The sequence below is a fragment of the Symphalangus syndactylus genome, chromosome 23 (assembly GCF_028878055.3).
Source record: "Symphalangus syndactylus isolate Jambi chromosome 23, NHGRI_mSymSyn1-v2.1_pri, whole genome shotgun sequence".
Taxonomy (NCBI): Eukaryota; Metazoa; Chordata; class Mammalia; order Primates; family Hylobatidae; genus Symphalangus; species Symphalangus syndactylus.
In genome coordinates this window covers 43,693,851-43,714,405 of record NC_072445.2, presented here as the reverse complement: position 1 = coordinate 43,714,405, position 20,555 = coordinate 43,693,851, and the positions used below count along the sequence as shown (strand labels likewise).

Sequence of the window (20,555 nt, the reverse complement as noted above, 5' to 3'; positions counted from 1 at the left end):
TCTTCATACTTAAAATGGAAACGAAATCAGTTTCCATCCATTGATAAGGTATAACCTTATCAAGACCAGCCTGGCCAACATGGTGAAACCCCATCTCTACTAAAAATACAAAAAAATTAGCTAGGTGTAATGGCGAGCACTTGAAACTACTCGGGTGGCTGAGGCAGGAGAATCGCTTGAACCCAGGAGGTGGAGGTTGCAGTGAGCCGAGATTGTGCCACTGCGCTCCAGCCTGGGTGACAGAGCAAGACTCCCTCTCAAAATAAATAAATAAAATACGTACACATTCTTGTGAAGTTTGTAAAACTAGGTATTTAGGTGCCTCCTGCCTTGAGATTATTCCTAAGTGGCTCCTTCCATCCATTGTTATGAAGATTCAATGAGTTAATAATGTAATGGTTGTGAGAACACAACCTGGCAAGTAACACAAGGAGCATCTAAAGGGCATTGTGAACAACTGAGTCAGATGGAGCTGAGAATTAAGTATCTAGAACCTCAGTGCTCCAAAATGAAAAATTGCCATGAGGATTCAAATAAAGCAGGATTGGAAAAATATAAACAATTCAATCTGGAAAATTAAAAATTAGAAAATCATTGTCAAATAAACTAGGCAAGATTAATGAAAGACTAGTAGAAAGCAGAAAGCTCCTGTAGCTTCTCATTAGAAACAGAGGAGACAATTAACCACAACTCCGACCACAAGGCCAATTTGATGCAACCTGGTGTTGTCAGTCTCATTAGCCATTTAGTGCTGTGAAAGGAAAATATCTTGGGCCCCCAAATCACTAAGGAAAACTCAAGCTGGAAACTGCTTAGGGCAAACCTGCTTCCCATTCTATTCAAAGTCACCCCTCTGCTGACAGTCAATATTCCTGACAGTCAATATTCCTGTATATAACATTTTAGTGATTTCCCAATAAGTATATCAAATAAGAACATTTTTATTAAAAATGTATTTGAAGCTGTGCATGGTTGCATGTGCCTATGGTCCCAGCTATTTGGAAGGATCTCTTTGGCCTATGGGTTTGAAGCTGCAGTGAGCTATAACTGTGCCACTGCACTCTAGCCTGTGTGACAGAGCACAACTCTGTCTCTAAAAAAAAAAGTGTCTCCTCCTCTCTCTATATACATATGAATCAGATTCTACAATGAAAATTTATGTTGTACTTTATTTGAACCCTTGCTCTCGGTATTTGTAACAACTGATTTTGCAAAAGAAAACCAGCATTACTGACCTTTACATACTCAAACTGCTTCACACACCAGTTGTTACAGCTGTGCTAAAACTACAAGGTCATTAACCCAACAATAGATGAAGTTAATTGAAATTTTATTTGTATTTTCCATTTATTGTCACTGTAGATTTTATTTGTATTTTCCATTTATTATCACCTAAAGAAGTAGAGGGAAGTAATTTCAGTATATTATTGCTATGTCTGTTAGTTTGGTGGTGTTACACTTGTTGCAGTGCCACATAATTTGGAGTATACTTTGTTAGACTTGAACTTATACTGATTAACAGTCACCTAAAACTAAACAGAAATAAATATAAAGGGAAGACCACAGTATTTTTTGTGATGGGAAAGCAGAATAAATCAAGTTTTCCAGTTTCACCATATTTAGGTCATTTCTCTTCCTCCTATGTTGTAGGAATCTCAAGGAAACTGATTTATCCTTATCTTACCTTTCAATCTAAAACCCAGTCTCTTAAAATGACATGATCTCACTTAATGTGGATAACTAGGATTAAAAACGCCAGAACCCAGTCATCAGGGGAACCCCCATACTTTTGTGAGTTTTATCTCCAGGAATTCAGCAAAGTGAGTATCAGAGAAAATTCCTCTTATGCTTCTAGCAGAGGGAATGAGAAGAGGAACCATTTTGAAATATGCCACAGCATTCTGTACTTAACAAGGTCAGCCCTCAAAAACAATTTAACCAGAGCCTAACCTGCTGGGCTTTTATCAGGGCCTATTAGACCTTAGGAAATGAAAATACCCAACTTCAGTCATCTCTAGCCTCCCACGTGGAAGAAAGGAAATACCCAACTCTAGCCCAGTCGTTATCCTCTCCCACCAAAGGGGGTAGGGGAAACAGAGAAAGGTGTGAAGTTCCCTAAGAGATATAGTCTGACCAAAAGACTGAGACCTACTCAAAGAACTATAGAATGCTTCCTCTTCTCCTATACCTTGATACCACATTTCTAAAGGCCTAGGGATGGTTGCTTGAGGCCAGGAGTTAAAACACCAGTCTAGGCAACATAGTAAGATCTCATCTATTCAGAAAAATTAGTTAAGTATGGTGGTAGGTACCTATAATCCTAGTGTGTCTGGAATTGGTGGGTTCTTGGTCTCACTAACTTCAAGAATGAAGCCGTGGGCCGGGCACGGTGACTCACGCCTGTAATCCCGGCACTTTGGGAGGCCGAGGCGGGCGGAACACGAGGTCAGGAGATCGAGACCATGGTGAAACCCCGTCTCTACTAAAAAATACAAAAAAATTAGCCGGGCGTAGTGGCGGGTGCCTGTAGTCCCAGCTACTTGGAGAGGCTGAGAATAGCGTGAACCCGGGAGGCAGAGCTTGCAGTGAGCCGAAATCACGCCACTACACTCCAGCCTGGGTGACAAAGCGAGACTCCATCTCAAAAAAAAAAAAAAAAAAAAAAGCTGCGGACCCTCGCGGTGAGTGTTACAGGCCGCGTGTCCCAAGTTTGTTCCTTCTGATGTTCGGATGTGTTGGGAGTTTCTTCCTTCTAGTGGGTTCGTGGTTTATGCTGGCTCAGAAGTGAGGCTGCAGACCTTCGCGGTTGAGTGCTACGGCTTTTAAGGCAGCACATCTGGAGTTGTTCATTTTTCCCGGTGGGTTCGTGATCTCGCTGACTTCAGGAGTGAAGCTGCAGACTTCCACAGTGAGTGTTACAGCTCATAAAGACAGTGTCGACCCAAAGAGAGAGCAGTAGCAAGATTTACCGCAAAGAACAAAGCTTCCACAGTGTGGAAGTGGTTGCCACTGCTGGTGCGGGCAGCCTGCTTTTATTCTCTTATCTGGCCCCACCCACATCCTGCTGATTGGTAGAGCCGAGTGGTCTGTTTTGACAGGGTGCTGATTGGTGCGTTTACAATCCCTGAGCTAGACACAAAGGTTCTCAACGTCCCCACCAGATTAGCTAGATACAGAGTGTGGACACAAAGGTTCTCCAAGGCCCCACCAGAGTAGCTAGATACAGAGTGTCAATTGGTGTATTTACAATCCCTGAGCTAGACATAAAGGTTCTCCACGTCCCCACCAGACTCAGGAGCCCATTCACAAACCCTGAGCTAGATACAGGGTGCTGAATGGTGTGTTTACAAACCTTGAGCTAGATACAGAGTGCCGATTGGTGTATTTACAATCCCTGAGCTAGACATAAAGGTTCTCCACGTCCCCACCAGACTCAGGAGCCCAGTGGCTTCATCCAGTGGATCCCGCACCGGGGCTGCAGGTGGAGCTGCCTGCCAGTCCCGTGCCGTGTGCTCGCATTCCTCAGCCCTTGGGTGGTCGATGGGACCGGGCGCCGTGGAGCAGGGGGCGGCGCTCATCGGGGAGGCTCGGGCTGCACAGGAGCCCACGGAGCGGGTGGGAGGCTCAGGCATGGTGGGCTGCAGGTCCCGAGCCCTGCCCCGCGGGAAGGCAGCTAAGGCCGGGCGAGAAATCGAGCACAGCGGCGGTGGGCCAGCACTGCTGGGGGACCCTGTACACCCTCTGCAGCCGCTGGCCCGGGTGCTAAGCCCCTCATTGCCCGGGGCCGGCAGCTGCTCCGAGTGCGGGCCCACCAAGCCCACGCCCACCCAGAACTCCAGCTGGCCCGCAAGCGCCGCGCGCAGCCCTGGTTCCCGCTCGCGCCTCTCCCTCCACACCTCCCCGCAAGCTGAGGGAGCTGGCTCTAGCCTTGGCCAGCCCAGAAAGGGGCTCCCACAGTGCAGCGGCGGGCTGAAGGGCTCCCCAAGTGCCGCCAAAGTAGGAGCCCAGGCAGAGGAGTTGCCGAGAGCGAGCGAGGGCTGTGAGGACTGCTAGCACGCTGTCACCTCTCACTAGCTACTTAGGAGGCTGAGGTGGGAGGATTGCTTGACCCAGGAGGTGGAGGCTGCAGTGAGCCATGACCGTGCCACTGCACTCCAGCCTGAGTGACAGAGCAAAACTCTGTCTCAAAAGTTTTAGGCTGGGCATGGTGGCTCACACCTGTAGTCCCATCACTTTAAGAGGCCAAGACAGGCGGATCACCTGAAGTCAGAAGTTTGAGACCAGCCTGGCCAACATGGTGAAACCTTGTCTATTAAAAATACAAAAATTAGCCGGGCTGTGGTGGCATGTGCCTGTAATCCCAGCTACTCGGGAGGCTGAGGCAGGAGAATTGCTGGAACCTGGAAGGCGGAGGTTGCAGCGAGTCGAGATCAGGGCCGCTGCACTCCAGCCTGGGCGACGGAGCAAGACTCCATCTCAAAAAAAAAAAAAAAAGGCCGGGTGCAGTGGCTCACGCCTGTAATCCCAGCACTTTGGGAGGCCAAGGCAAGCGGATCACCTGAGATCAGGAGTTCGAGAGGAACCTGGCCACCATGGTGAAACCCCGTCTCTACTAAAAATACCAAAAATTAGCCAGGCTTAGTGATGGGCGCCAGTAATCCCAGCTACTCAGGAGGCTGATTTATCACTATAGGAGGCTGAGACAGGAGAATCGCTTGAACCCAGGAGGCGGAGGTTGCAGGGAGCTGAGACCGCGCCATTGCACTCCAGCCTGGGCAACAAGAGGGAAACTCCGTCTCAAAAAATAAATAAATAAGTACAGAAGTTTTTTAAAAGTGGCCGATTTACAGCAGTTCTTTTACTCAGCACAGCATTTCCAGATATCAAGAAAATACAAGAAAATACGAAAAAGGCAAAAAATAAAACAAAAGAAAAACAAATACACACAGACAGTTTGAAGAGGAAGAACAAGCATCAGAACCAGACTCACATATGGTAGGGATGTTAGAATTCTCATAACAGAAATTTGAAACAATGATGATTAAGATGATTAAGATGCTAAAGTCTCTGACGGGTAAACACCATACAAGAATAGATAGGTAATGTAAGCACAGAGATATAAATTATAAGAACCAGAAAGAAATGCTAGAGATCAAAAGCACTGTAACAGAAATGAAAATGATTTTGATGGCCTTATTGGTAGACTAGACATAGCAGAAAAAAAGAATCTCTGATCTTGATGTTTATCCCAACAGAAAGCATCAAAACTGAAAAGCAGGCTGAGCACGGTGGCTCACACTCGTAATCCCAGCACTTTGGGAGGCCAAGGTGGGCAGACCACTTGGGGTCAGGAGGTCAAGACCAGCCTGGCCAACGTGGTAAAACCCCATCTCTACCAAAAATACAAAAATTAGCTGGGCATGGTGGTGCATGCCTGTAGTCCCAGCTACTCAGGAGGCTGAGGCAGGAGAATCACTTGAACACAGGAAGCAGAGGTTGCAGTGAGCCGAGATTGTGCCACTGTATTCCTGCCTGGGCAACAGAGCCAGACCCTGTCTCAAAAAAAAACCAAAACACAAAATTGAAAAGCAAAGACAACAAATTCTGAAAAAAGAGAATATTTAAGGACTGGGACAACTACAAAAAGGTATAACATATGTATAAAAGGAATACCAAAAAAAGAAGAAAGACACGGAGAGAGAGATACAAAGACAGGGGGTGGGGAAGGAAGGAATAAGGAAAGAGTAAAAATATTTGAAACAGTAATGACTGAGAATTCTCCCAAATTAATGTCAGATATCAAACCACAGATCAAAGTGGCTTAGAGAACACTGAGCAAAATAAATGCCCAAAAAACTACACCTAGTGGCTTGGTCAGTTTGAGTCACTATAACAAATTCCCATAGACAAAGTGCCTTATTAACAAAAGAAATTTATTTCTTACACCTCTGGGTTCTGAAAGTCTGAGATCAGGGTGACAACATATTTGGATTTGGGTGAGGGCCCTCTTCTGGGTTGCAGACTGCCAAACTCTTGTATCTTCACATGGTGGAGAGCAGAGAAAGGAAATAAGCTCTCTCATGACTCTTATAAGGGCACTAATACTATTAATGAGGGCCCCACCCACATGGCCTCATCTAATCCTAGTTACTTCCTAAAGGCCCCATCTCCTAATAATATCACATTGAGGGGTAGGGTTTCAACTTATAAATTTGGGGAGACACAAATATTTAGTCCAGAACACATAAGGATAACATTTTTAAGCTACAGAAAATCGAAATTAAAGAAAAATCCTAGAAGAAGTCATAGAGGGGGAAAAACAGCTTATATATAGAGGAGTAAAGATAAGATTTACATCTGACTTCTCAGAAACCATGCAAAGAAGAAGAGAGTGGAGTGAGATATTTAAGTGTTTAGAGATTAAAAACCACCTATTAGAATTCTATACTCTGGAAAAATCATCCTTCAAAAGTTGAGGAAAAATAAAGACCGTCTCAGAGAAACAAAAGGAATTTGTTGCCAGTAGACTTGTCTTGCATGAAATGTTATTATAACTTCTTTAGGGAGAAGAACAATAACAGAAGTTAGAACTTGGAAATATATATACATAAAGAACATGGGCTGGGTGTGGTGGCTCAAGCCTGTAATCCCAGCACTTTGGGAGGCTGAGGTGGGCAGATCACTTGAGGCCAGGAGTTCGAGACCAGCCTGGCCAACATGGTGAAACCCTGTCTCTACTAAAAATACAAAAATTAGCCTGGTTTGGTGGTGCATGCCTGTAATCCCAGCTACTCAGGAGGCAGAGGCACAAGAATTGCTTGAACCTGGGAAGTGAAGGTTGCAGTGAGCCAAGATCACGCCACTGCACTCCAGCCTGGGTGACAGAGCAAGACTCTATCTCAAAAAAAAAAAAAAAAAAAAAAAAAAAAGAGAGAGAATGAATAAGTAAAGGTAAAATAAAAGCATTTTTCTTATTGTTAGTTGATGTACTACAGCCAATTTTTAATTGACCTAAAAGTTTTTCAAAATAATAACAATAATGTATTTACTCAATGATATATATATTCAATTGCATATACACACACTCTTATGTATTCTTCTGTATGTGCAAAATGAGTGACAGCAATGAACCAAGGAACAGAAAGAAGAAATTAGAATTATTTTGTTATTGGCCAGGCGCTGTGGCTCATGCCTGTAATCCCAGCACTTTGGGAGGCCAAGGCAGGCAGACCACCTGAGGTCAGGAGTTCGAGACCAGCCTGGCGAACATGGCGAAACCCCGTCTCTACTAAAAGTACAAAAATTAGCCAGGCGTGTTGGCGGGTGCCTGTAATCCCAGCTACTTAGGAGGCTGAGGTAGGAGAAGCCTGAACACGGGAGGTGGAGGTTGCAGTGAGCCAAGATCGCACCACTGCACTCCAGCCTGGGCAACAAGAGCGAGACTCCATCTCAAAAAAAAAAAAAAAGAATTTTTTTTTTATTATAAGGTACTTGCCATACTACCCATGAAGCTTTATAGTGTTATTTGAGAGTGGACTCAGATTAGTTGTAAATATATATTGCAAACTCTAGATTAACCACTTAGAAAAAAGAAGTATAACTAATATGCTAATAAAAAAGAAAAATAAAATCATATAAAGGGTTCAATTAAAACAAAAAAAGTCAGAAAAAAGTGGTAGACAAAAATAAGAACAAGAACAAAGGCAACAAATAGAAAACAGTTAACAAGCATAGTAGATATTAATCCAACTATATCAATAATACTTTCAACATCAGTGGTCTACATGCACCATTTTAAGGCAGAGATTGTGAAGAAATAATATATGTTGTCTACAAAAAACTCACTTTAAAGATAAAGACACGCATAGATTCAAAGTAAATCAATAAAGTTATATCATACTAACACTAATCAAAAGAAAGCAGAAGTAGCTATATTAATTTCAGACAGAGCAGACTTCAAAGCAAGGATAGCTATCAGGGATAAAAAGGGGAATTATGTAATGAGAAAGCAGTTAATTCTCTAAGAAGTCATAATCCTTAATATGTATGCACCTAAAAACAGACTTTCAAAATACATGAGGCAAAAACTGACAGAACTTCAAGAAGCAAGAGATGCATCTACTATCACAGAAATCTCAAAAATTCTTTATCAGAAATGGGCAGATCCGGGAAGCAGAAAATCAGTAAGGATATAGTTGAAATCAACATCATCAGTCAACTGGATATAATGGCCATCTATAGACTTCATCCAAGAACAGCAGAATACTCTTTCTTCTCAAACTCACACAGAACATTAATCAATATAGACCATGTTCTGGGCTGTAAAACATACCTTAACAAATTTAAAAGAATAGAAATCATACAATGACTTATCTCAGATGACAACAGAGTTAACTAGAAATCAATAACAGAAAGATCATTGGAAAATCTCCCAAATACTTGGAGATTAAGCAATACACTTCTAAATAATACATGGGTCAAAGAAGAAATGCCAAGAGCAATGAAAAGATACTTCGAACTACATGAAAATGAAAACACAACTTATCAAAATTTATAGAATGCTGTGAAAGCAGTGCTTAGGGGGAATTTATGGCAATGAATATATACATATTAGAAATAGCATAAAAATACCTAGGAATAAATTTAACCACGGAGGTGAAAGACCTGTACACTGAATACTGCAAGACATTGCTTAAAGAAATTAAAGAAGACCTAAATAATTGGAAAGACATCCCATGCTCATAGGTTGGAAGACTAACTATTGATAAGATGATAATATGATTTGATATACAGATTCAATGTATTCCTTATAAAAATTTCAACCTTTGTTTGCAGAAATAGAAAATCCCATCCTAAAATTCATATGGAAAATCAAATTACCCTGAATAACCAATGAAAACCTTGAAGAAAAGAATAAAGTTTAAAGACACATACTTCATAATTTCAAAACTTTACACAAGCCTACAGTAACCTAAAGAGTGTGGTGCTAGAATAAGAATAGGTATATAGACCAATAAATAGAAAAGAGAGCCCGGAAATAAACCTCACATATACAGTTGATTGATTGATTTTCCACAAGTGCCAAGACCATTCAATGGGAAATCGACAGTATTTTCAACAAACGATGCTGGGAAAACTGGATATCCAAATGCAAAATAATAAAGTTGTAGTATTTACACCATCTACAAAAATTAACCCAAAATGGATCAAGGACCTAAATTTAAGAAGTAAAACTATAAAACTCTCAGCAGAAAATATAAAAATCTTTATTAGACAATGTAATTTTCAAGTATTGCACAGGTGATAAAAATAAATAAATTAAGCTTCATCAAAGTTAAAAAGTTTTATGCATCAAAGGACACTATCAAAAGAGACAAAAACTTCACAGAATGGGAAAAAATATTTGCAAATCATATGTCTGAAGAAGAATATCTGGAATATATAAAAACTCATGCAACACAACAAAACCTAATTCAAAAATAGGCAAAGGATTTCAACAGATATTTCTCCAAAGAAGACATACAAATAAGCACATGACAAAATGCTCAGCATCACTAGCCATTAGGGAAATGCAAATTAAAGCCACAATGAGATAAAGCTTATACCCATTAGGATGGCTATAATACAACAACTACAACAAAACATAAGTGTTAGCAAAGATGTGGAGAAACTAGAACTCTCCTGCATTGCTGATGGGAATGTAAAACGATGCAGCCATTATGGAAAACGGTTTGGTGGTTCCTCAAAAAAGCTGATCGCAGAGTTACCATATGAGCTAGCAATTCATTGCCTAGGTGTATACCCAAAGAATTGAAAACAGTGACTCAGATACTTGTACACCAATGTTCATAGCAGCATTATTCACAATGGCCAAAAGGCGGGAACCACCCAAGTGTTCAACAAGAGATGAATGGATAAACAAAATATTATGTATGTATATTTATACACTGTTTATGTATAAACACACACATATACACAATGGAATATTATTTAGCCATTAAAAGGCATGAAGGATACATACTGCAGTATGAATGAACCTTGAAAACTTTATGCTAATTAAAAATAATCCAGACATAAATAGACAAATATTGTATTATTTTACTTATATGGCATATCTAGAACAGGCAAATTCATAGAAACATAATGTAAAATAAAGGTTACCAGGGACTGTGGGGAGCAGGGAATAGACACTGCTCAATGCGCATCTTTAGGGATGACGAAAATGTTCTAGAATTAGATAGTGATCGTGCTGTTGTGAATACACTAAAAACTTTACTGTATGACTTTAAAATTGTAACTTTAATGTTGTGCATAGTTTACCACAGTTTGAAAGTGTTTTTAATTTTTAAAAATAGGAAATGATAAAATTAGATTTTATCTAATTCTTTCCAGCTTTATAATTTGGATCCTGCTTCTTCCAGCTTTATAATTTGGATCCTGCTCCTTTGTACTTCATGGCTCATGCTTTATATTTACTTGATGTTTCTATGGTACTTGTGCACAGCTGTCATATATCAGACCTGCAGTTTTGCACATGCTTTTAACTCTTCTAATTCCTCAACTATTTGTAAGGTTGCCCTCCTGTATGTTTTCCATTAAATATTCCATTAGTCAAACCACTCCAATGTCCCTCGTTCCATAAGTTTCCCCTGCTCTGAACTCCCAGGGCACATTGTGCAACTTCATTACCTTATATTAAAATTATCTGGAATTTAAAAAAATCTACTAGATTAGGGTAGTGTCCTGATTTTATTCATCTTTTTCTTTTGGTGAAATTTGAGACATGTCTTGCATTTAACAGTATTTAAGCATCTAGATTGTGCAACGGAATCAGTTTCTCCAGACAGGCTGGAGAGACCACCTGCATCAGAATCACCTGGGATGCCCCTTGAAAATGCAATGTTCCAGGCCAATGAGTCAATCTCGGAGTGTAAATCTTGTGAAGCTGTGTTTTAACAAGCTCACTTGGTGATTTATTTGTGTACGCTATTTAAAACTCTATGAACCACCAGTCTAGGCTATACTTCGCAGTGTATTAAGGTGGTCTTCGATATCTCGCAGACCCCCTTCCTCTTGCCTCTAGCACCAACCTCTCAGCCTCTCACATACCAGGGGAGGGGCTTTGCAAAAACCTCCAGGAAAGTGTATCCCAGCACAGCCCGGATGTCGCTGGCTCTCGGGCGCAAGCGCAGAGCTGCGACCGCTGCTGATAAGCTGCCCACTCTCAGTGTGGTCTCTGTTTTGCAACTGGTCGTCCGCGTCGGGAGACTTAGGTCTAGGCGACTGCTCAGACAATGACTGGCCGCGCACACCGAGCAGAGCATGATCAGAAGCAGTCTGAGTGGAAGAGTGCCTGTGATCCTAGGAAACCTGATGGGCGTTGGAGCAGCGGTTCGACGCGTGGGTTTCTCTTTAATCCTTTCGACTTCCCCAAGCCCCGCGCACTCAGGTTCCGCTCCAAGTGCGGGACCCGCCCGAGGTGTGTCGGGGGTACTCGGCCGGAGGCGGCCGGTGAGTGGGGCTTATAGGGCCCCGGGACCAAGGTGGGTGCTCTTGGAGGTTCTGGAAAGCGGAAACACGGTTTCTTCGAAGGAAACGGGCGAAAGGGTCGCGGGTGGTTTGGCTGCAGGTCGGGTCAGGAGGCACCTCCACGGTTGGGACGCCGCGTGGCGTGGGGTCAAGAAGCCCCCAGCGCTCGTCTCACTGGCGGGACAGCCTAGTCCCTCTGCGGCAGTGACAGCCAGTGGTTTTCCCTGGGTGTATCCCTGGGAGATGAAAAACAGCAGGGTTGCTCCCTGCTTCCCCTCTAGCTGGGCGAGGGAGGGCTTCGGTACTGGGGTGTTTCCCAGGTGCTTACTGAGTGCAGGCACTGCTCCAAGAGTTTTTACGTGCGTCAACTCATTTAATCCTCGCATCAACCCTATGAAGTAATGTACTATTATTATCCCCATGTTACAGATAAGGAAATTGAGGCACACAGAGATGAAGTACTTGCTCGGCTGGGCGCAGTGGCTCACGCCTGTAATCCCAGCACTTTGGGAGGCCAAGGCGGGCGGATCACCTGAGGTCAGGAGTTCGAGACCAGCCTGGCCAATATGGTGAAACCCATTCTCTACTAAAAATACAAAAATTAGGTGGGAGTGGTGGCGCGCGCCTGTAATCCCTGCTACTCGGGAGGCTGAGGCAAGAGAATCGCTTGCACCCGGGAGGCAGAGGTTGGAGCGAGCCGAGACCACGCCATTGCACTCCAGCCTAGGCAACAAGAGTGAAACTCCGCCCCCCCCAAAAAAGAGAAGTACTTGCTTAAGTTACAGAGGCTAGTGAGTGCCAGTCCTTAGTTTGTGTTTCTGATGATGAAGTTTGGTACTTGAATAAAGTAGTTGTTAAATTATCTGTTGTAGGTGTATTGACAGTTACTGTGGATCTTTGTGTTTGAGTTTGTGCTTTATGTGTGAGTTTGTGCTTTGAGCCAATCTCTGTGAACATTGTTACCTGAAGATCACCTTTGGTAGGACAAGATTTTCTCTATTCTGTGGTTAAACTGAGGCTGTCTAGGCACTTCTGCTGATTGCTTTGTGGATTGGCAAAGGCTCCAGGAAGCAGTCAACCTAGTGCCACAAAACAAAGCACCCAGAGAAGCCCTATTCCAGACCCGTCAAAACCTTCTTCCTTCTGAAGGGGGTAGAAAATAAAGGAGAATTATCCCTGGATCAGGAATTGATTATAGGAGAGACGGGCAATGTCAAAAGAATTTTAGATAATTAGGGTAACAGTGGTGGCCAGCGCTGTTAGTGCTAGAAAGTTAGAATCACTTAAAGGAATAGCAAACCACCAGGTTGGCTAGGGCTGCAGCATGTTGTGACCACTTAAGAGAATAATGATTTTGTGGGGATACAGTATCCAGAGAGCAGTAAGGTGACTCAAATAATGAAAGTATGAGGAAGAAAGGAGAAAAGGAGAGTCAACTTTCCACATCATGGTGGAGGAATCCCTTGGATGGACTCTGGATAAAGGTATAGCCCTAACCTCCTGGCCTCTCTGAAATATGTTTGGGGGCTATCCCTGAAACTTTTGTCACATCCACTAGACTTCCCTTTCCCACCTTATATACATCCTCCAAAGCCAGGAAAAAGAATACATCTCTCCATGCTCTAGAGCAGCAGCTGCTGAAGGGAGCCTCATAAATCCTCTGACAGCATCTTTCCTTAAACATACACCATCACAGTTTTCAAATTCATTGATGTGAGATGAGCACAGCAATAGCATCATCTCCCTTATACTATATATGATATTCTTTATTGTAAATGTTTTGCATAGTTTAACTTGCAGTATTCATGAAAGCTTTGTGAGAAAAGACAAGCACATGCTAGTAATGGTGTTTTATAATGTGGGACGAGATTTTTCAGAAAAGTGACTTGACCAAGGAAGTGCAGCTGTAAGCAGTGTCATCTGTCTTCTATTTTGACCCTCAGGAAGAAGTAAGGGGACTAGTGCCATAGTGTCTTTGAACTCATACCCCATATGAAGAGAACGTCAAAGAGGCTGGATCACCTAAAGGGTTTAGAGAAAGTTTAGAATTGGCTCTGATCTGTCTTTTATCATAAAAGATGAACTTGAAACCCAGACATAAGTGTCCATTGTCTTTTTCTTTATATCTGAGAGGAGATGGGATTACTTTGGGGCATTCATTGTACTTTTTTTTTTTTTTTTTTTTTTGAGACAGAGGTTCACTCTTGTTGCTCAGGCTGGAGTGCAATGGTACTATCTTGGCTCACTGCAGCCTCCGCCTCTTGGGTTCAAGCGATTCTCCTGCCTCAGCCTCCTGAAGTAGCTGGGATTACAGGTGCCCACCACCATGCCCAGCTAATTTTTTTGTATTTTTAGTTGAGATGGGGTTTCCCCATGTTGGCCAGGCTGGTCTTGAACTCCTGACCTCAGGTGATCCACCTGCCTCGGCCTCCCAATCATTATACCTCTTAATCCTTAGGGTTGCATTCAACAGGCTAGATGTGGACATTACTAGACAGAGGTTCTGGATGCTTTAGACTATGATCTTTGCCCATTTCTGCCTTTCATTAAAAATAAAACCAAGAGGAGGCAGAAGATGGAAAGACAACTGTCTACCTCTCCATAAGATCCATATTCCACATGAGTTAAGTATTCTTCCCTCTTTTCTGAAAGTGTGTTTCATCTTGCCAACCAGAGACACATTTATCTCTCTTTTAAAAGAACTTCCCTTCTTAGATGAGTCTGCCAAATTTTGCCAAGGGGACTATTCTTTATTTGCCTGTTGACTGTCCTTAATGTCTTCAACACTCCCTCACTCTAATTCATCATTAGATGATTAATGAACACAGGCTTTTTTTTTTGGCTTATTTCTTGCATGGTTTCATCTGAAACATGGACCTTGAGATCTTACATGTCTCTGAGGATTTGAAAAAGAGTAGATTCATTCTAGTTCTCTCCCCTTAGTCTAGGCAGATGGCTATGTGCCTCAAAGTTTGGGATCTAAAGTTAAACTACTAGGTATCAGATAGCTTTGGACCAATCAAGCCCAGCATCTTCATTTTGCAGGTGAGGAGACACAAAACCAGATTGTTTATTTTTCCCTGGTTTCTGTATAGCTACCAATGGAGCTATAACCAAAATCCAGATTACCTAGTCAGTGCCTATAGCTCTGGGCCTCTATCTGATGTTTCCCTGAATTGTGCTGAGGATGCCACTTGTACTTCAGTGGAGGCCAGACACTTTATTTATTTTATTTTTTTTTGAGATGATAGAGTCTTTCTCTGTCACCCAGGCCGGAGTGCAGTGGTACAATCTTGGCTCACTGCAACCTCTACCTCCTGGGTTCAAGCAATTCTCCTGCCTCAGCCTCCTGAGTATCTGGCACTACAGGTGCGTGCCACCACGACTGGCTAATTTTTGTATTTGTAGTAGAGACGAGATTTCACCATGTTGGGCTGGTCTCGAACTCCTGACCTCAGGTGATCTGCCCACCTCAACCTCCCAAAGTGCTGGGATTACAGGCATGAGCCACCACGACCGGCCAAAGCCAGAGACTTTACTCCACAGGTTACATAGATAGGGCTGTTAGTGTGGCTGAGATTTACTGCAGCCTTTCAGGGACTGGCTCTGGGAGGCACTCACTCTCTATACCCCTACAGCACTCTGAAGTCAAGATCATGCTGATAACCTTCTGACATCAGTGGACTTTAGTTTCTTGGCCATTTACAGGCCCCTAAACAGAAAGTGTGATTCAGGCATTGTTTCCCTGTCTGTTGAGAAGCAACACATACTGTATAGTATAATGAGTTTGAATCTAGAATTTATTACTTGGCCTTGTGCCAAATTACTTCTCTGTACTTCACACTATTTATTTGTATTGCAGGAATAATAATAATTCCCCTCAGAGTTATTTTGAACAATAAATGAGTCAATATTCATACAATTCTTAGAATAGGCAGGCCCAAAGAAAGGCTATTTCTAGAGACTGTACTTCCAAGCTAGATTCCTTTCACAAGTTCTTTTTTCATTTTTTCTAGGTAGAAAGTTTCCCTAGTGGAGTTGGTATGTGTCTATCATATGTGTCACATACACAAACACATCCAATGCACAATACAGTTGTATATATAATAAGCTTATTTGAAATGAAAAAACAACTACACTTTGAGACTCTTGCACTATATAGTATGATACGGCTTAAATATGTGTCTCCACCAAATCTCAAGTTGTATTGTAATCCCAAATGTTGGAGATGGGACCTGACATGAGGTGATTGGATCTTACAGGTCGATACCTCAGGGCTTGGTGCTGTCCTTGTGATAATGCATAAGTTCTCATGAGATCTGGTTGTGTAAAAGTGTGTGGTACCTCTCCACCTCTCTCTTCTCCTGCTTTTGCCATGTGATGTGCCTTATCCCCCTTTGCCTTCCACCATGAGTAAAAGCTCCCTGAGGCCTCCCCAGAAGCTGAGCAGATGCCAGCACCATGGTTGTACAGCCTGAAGAACTGTGAGCCAGTTAAACCTATTTTCTTTATAAATTACCCAGCCTCAAGTATTTCTTTATAGCAATGCAAGAATGGCCTAATACAGCAAATTGGTACTGAGGAGCTGGCTTGGCTATAAAGATACTTAAAAATGTGAAAGGAACTTTGGAACTGGGTAAAAGGCAGAGGGTGGAAGAGTTTGGAGGGCTCAGAAGATGGGAAGATGAGGGAAAGTTTAGAATTTCTTAGAGGCTGGTTAAATATTTCTGACAAAAATGCTGATAGTGATATGGGCAGTGAAGTCCAGGCTGACAAAGTCTCAGATGGCAATGAGGAACTTATTGGGAACTAGAGCAAAGGTCATGTGTGTTATGCCTTAGCAAAGAACTTGGTTGCCTTGCGCCCCTCCCCTAGGGATCTGTGGAAGTTTGCACTTCAGAGTGCTGATTTAGGGTATCTGGCAGAATAAATTTTGAAGCAGCAAAGGAAGATGTAGCCTGGCTCTTTCTAACAGTCTATCTGTCCTCAGATATAGGAGCAAAGAAATGACTTAAAGTTGGAAGTTATATTTAAAGGGGAAGCAGAGCATAAAAGTTTGGAAAATTTGCAGAGGAAAAAAAAAAGCTTTTTCAGGAGAGAAATTCAAGCAGGCCATGGAGCAACCACTTGCTAGAGAGGTTTGCATAACTGAAAAGGAGCCAAGTGCCAATAGTCAAGAAAATAGGAAAAAGGCCTCAAAGGCATTTCAGAGATCTAACAGGTGATGCCTCCCATCATAGGCTTAGAGGCCCAGGAGGATTTAAGGATTTCAGGGCCAGATCCTGGGTCCCACTGCCCTGCACCACTCCAGGAGGCTGCTCCTAATTCCTGGTTGCTTAGGCTCCAGCCATGGTTCCAATGGGCCCAGGTATAGCTCAGGTTGCTGCTCTGGAGGGTAGAAGCTGTAAGCCTTGGTGGCTTCCATGTGGTGTTAAGCCTGTGGATATGCACAGTGCAAGAATGAAGGAGGCTTGGCAGCCTCTGCCTAGATTTAAGAGGATGTATGAGAAGGCCTGGGTGTCCAGGCAGAAGCCTGCTGTAAGGGGCAGAGCCCCTTTAGAGAACCTCTACTAGGGCAGTCCAGAAGGGAAATGTGGAGTTGGAGGCCCCACACAGGGTCCCCACTGGGGCACTGCCTAGTGGAGCTGTGGGAAGAGGGCCACCATCCAGACCCCAAAATGGTAGATCCACCAGCAGCTTAGACCCTGTGCTTGGAAAAGCCATGGGCACTCAACAACCTGGGAGAGCAGCGTGGGGCTGAACTCTGCAAAGCCACAGAAGTGGAACTGCCCAAGGCCTTGGGAACCCACCCTTTGCACCATTGTGCCCTAGATGTGGGACATATAGGAGATTATTTTGGAGCTTTAAGATTTAATGACTGCCTTGCTGCATTTCAAGCTTGAATGGAGCCTATAGTCCCTTTCTTTTGGCTGATTTCTCCCTTTTACAATGGGAGTGTTTACCCAATGCCTGCATCTCCATTGTATCTTGGAAGTAAATAAATTGTGATTTACAAGTTCACAGGTGGAATAAATTCATCTCCAGATGAGACTTTGGATTTGGACTTGGGACTTTTGAGTTAATGCCAGAATGACTTAAGACTTTAGGGGACTGTTGAGCAGTCCCCTAAAAATACTGATTGTATTTTGCAATGTGAGGACTTGAGACTTGGGGGCCAGAAGCAGAAATGATATGGTTTGAATATATGTCCCCATCAAATCTCATGTTGAATTGTAATCACCCATGTTGGAGGTGAAGCCTCATGGGAGGTGATTGGAGCATAGAGGTAGATCCCTCATGGCTTGGTGCTGCCCTTGCAATAATGAGTGAGTTCTCATGAGATCCGGTGTGTAAAAGTGTGTGGCATCTCCCTCCCTGCCTTGCTCCTGCCTTCATTATGTGATATCCCTGCTCCCCTTTCACCTTCCGTTGTGAGTAAAAGCTCCCTGAAGGCTTACCAGAAGCTGAGAAGATGCCAACACCGTGCTTTTACAGCCTGCAGAACCATGAGCGAATTAAACCTCTTTCCTTTAATTCTTTAAATTACCCAGCTTCGGGTATTTCTTTATAGTAATGCAAGAACAGCCTAATACATAGTATATACACATTAGTTGATTAGAGATAATCTCATATCAAATTGGCACAGTTTCATTAAAATATTAATAAGCATGAGAGTGAACTTCAAATTGGCAATATCCAAGAACTCTGTCATAGTTCTTTCTCGTCAGGATATTCTGCCTACTTTTAGATATCCTATATTTCAGGGTTCTTCTAGTGAGACAATTTGCAAAAATCTTCAAATTTTGGATCTCCCTGGTTTCATAATGTCTCCAAAAACTAAATATTTCCTAACAATCTTTCTTCTCCAGAATGGGATATAGTATTTAATAATGTAATAATATTCCACTAAGTACAACATTCCCATTAGTTCTCGTATTACCTTATGGCAGTATGGGTGTTCTCAAATCTTCAGAGACTTCTGTTAGGGACAAGAACTTTTGCTTTAGTAGCTTTAGAGGCTTTGTAATTTACCTACTGGGAGATGCAGTATTCATCTGTCATGTAACTCAATATTTTAGTTCCACTGCACTAGAGAAGTATTTCTCTACCCTTCAGACCTACCATTCCCTTTACTATTCTGAAATAAAATTCATAGATAATACTACTACCTACCTATGAAATAATTTCAAAAGTATCAATAAGTTACCTTAACTATAATATGAAGGAGAAGGAAAGGAAAGTGATTTATAATCGAATAATATGCATTTCTGCATGTAAATGACTGGATGAAATAGATGCTTACACCTATTAGAATCACTGAATACAACTACAAATGCAGCCTGATTTATGAATTATATTTGTGAATCTAATACCATAAGTGGTTTTATTTCCCTGAAATGGTGAAAAATTCCTAATAACATTGAAACAAAAAATGTATATTTTGGCTGGACATGGTGGCTCATGCCTGTAATCCCAGCACTTTAGAAGGCTGAGGTGGGCAGATCACTTGAGCCCAAGAATTTGATGCCAGCCTGGGCAACATGGTGAAACCCCATCTCTACAAAAAAAATTAAAAGTTAGCCATACAAAAAAAGTTAAAAGTTAGCCATACATGGTGGTGTGTGCCTGTAGTCCCAGCTACTTAGGAGGCTGAAGTCAGAGGATCACCTGGGCCTGGAGAGGTCAAGGCTGCAGTGAACTGTAATTGTACCACTGCACTCCAGCCTGGGTGATAGAGTGAGACCCTGTCTCAAAAAAAGAAAGAAAAAAAATGTATATTTCCTTGATTTTCCAATACATATTAAAGCTATGCAAAATACTTTGTATGTATGCATAAAGTGTTACTAGGTTTTAGTTTCAGGTAATTATTAACAACTTTTTTGAAAGATAGGATAAATGACAGTTCTTTGTTCTACAGGAATGTCTATCATCCCTGGCCCCCATTAAATTCTAATAGTACTATCCAATCCTTGTGACAACCCAAAACACCCTCACAAATTCCCCAGAGTCTCCCTAGGATGCCATCTTGAGGATCACTGTAATAAAAGAGAGAGGTAATAGTGAACTGACAATAAAATAACGTGTTAGGCCATCCTTGCATTGCTATGGAAATGAAATACCTGAGATTGGGTAAATTATAGAGAAAAGAGATTTAATTGGCTCACAGTTCTGCAGGCTGTGCAAGCATTGCTCCAGCATCTGCTTCTGGTGAGGGCCTCAGGAAGTTTCCAATTATGGTGGAAGGTAAAGGGGGAGCAAGCATGTCACATGGTAAGAGCAGGGGCAAGAGACAGCAAGAGAGGGGAGGTCCCAAACTTTTAAGCAACTAAATCTCATATGAGCTAACTGAGCAAGAACTCACTTATCACCAAGGGGATGCTGCTAAACCAATCAGGAGGAATCTGCTCCCATGATCCAACCATCTCCCACCAGGCCCCACTTCCAACATTGGGAATCACATTTTTTTCTTTTTTTCAGGGGAGGTTGGGGAGGAATCACATTTCAGCATGAGATTTGGAGGGAACAAACATCTAAACCATATCAAATAACAATGGAGGAGCTTAAGGATCTGAGCTACAAGAATGGAAGCCAGCCCAAGTAGCAGTAAGGCAAATTCCTATTAATGAATGTTGGCATCATAAAGTATGCAATTGGATCTTTTTTTTTGTGAGACGGAGTCTCACTCTGTCGTCCAGGCTGGAGTGCAGCAGTGCGATCTCGGCTCACTGTAATCTCTGCCTCCCAGGTTCGAGCAATTCTCCAATCTCAGCCTCCTGAGTAGCTGGGATTACAGGCATGCACCACCATGCCCAACTAATTTTTGTATTTTTAGTAGAGATGGGGTTTCACCATGTTGGCCAGGCTGGTCTCGAACTCCTGACCTCAAGTGATCCACCCGCCTCGGCCTCCCAGAGTGTTGGGATTACAGGCATGAGCCACTGCACCCTGTTTTCAGTTGAAAGGCATGTTCTTGGCAAAGCTGAACACAGACAGCATCATCATGTTACTTGAGGTTCTCCATACAT

At 42.6% G+C, this 20,555-nt stretch overlaps 1 protein-coding gene and 1 pseudogene across 3 annotated transcripts in view; both read left to right on the top strand.

The window, feature by feature from the left end:
- The window catches only part of LOC129473563 (uncharacterized), a 687,223-nt pseudogene that overhangs the window by 246,761 nt on the left and 419,907 nt on the right, over positions 1–20,555 (top strand).
- Positions 1–20,555, top strand: part of ZNF391 (zinc finger protein 391) — a 28,299-nt gene that overhangs the window by 1,924 nt on the left and 5,820 nt on the right. Inside the window, exon 1 of one of the 3 annotated variants that reach the window (XM_055264192.2) lies at positions 11,227–11,511. The exons of 1 other annotated variant lie outside the window; for it this stretch is intronic. The gene's annotated coding sequence lies outside the window, so the exon portion shown is untranslated. Of the gene's footprint in view, positions 1–11,226; positions 11,544–20,555 lie in introns of those variants that run through there. One more of the 3 variants, XM_055264191.2, reaches the window with a different exon arrangement.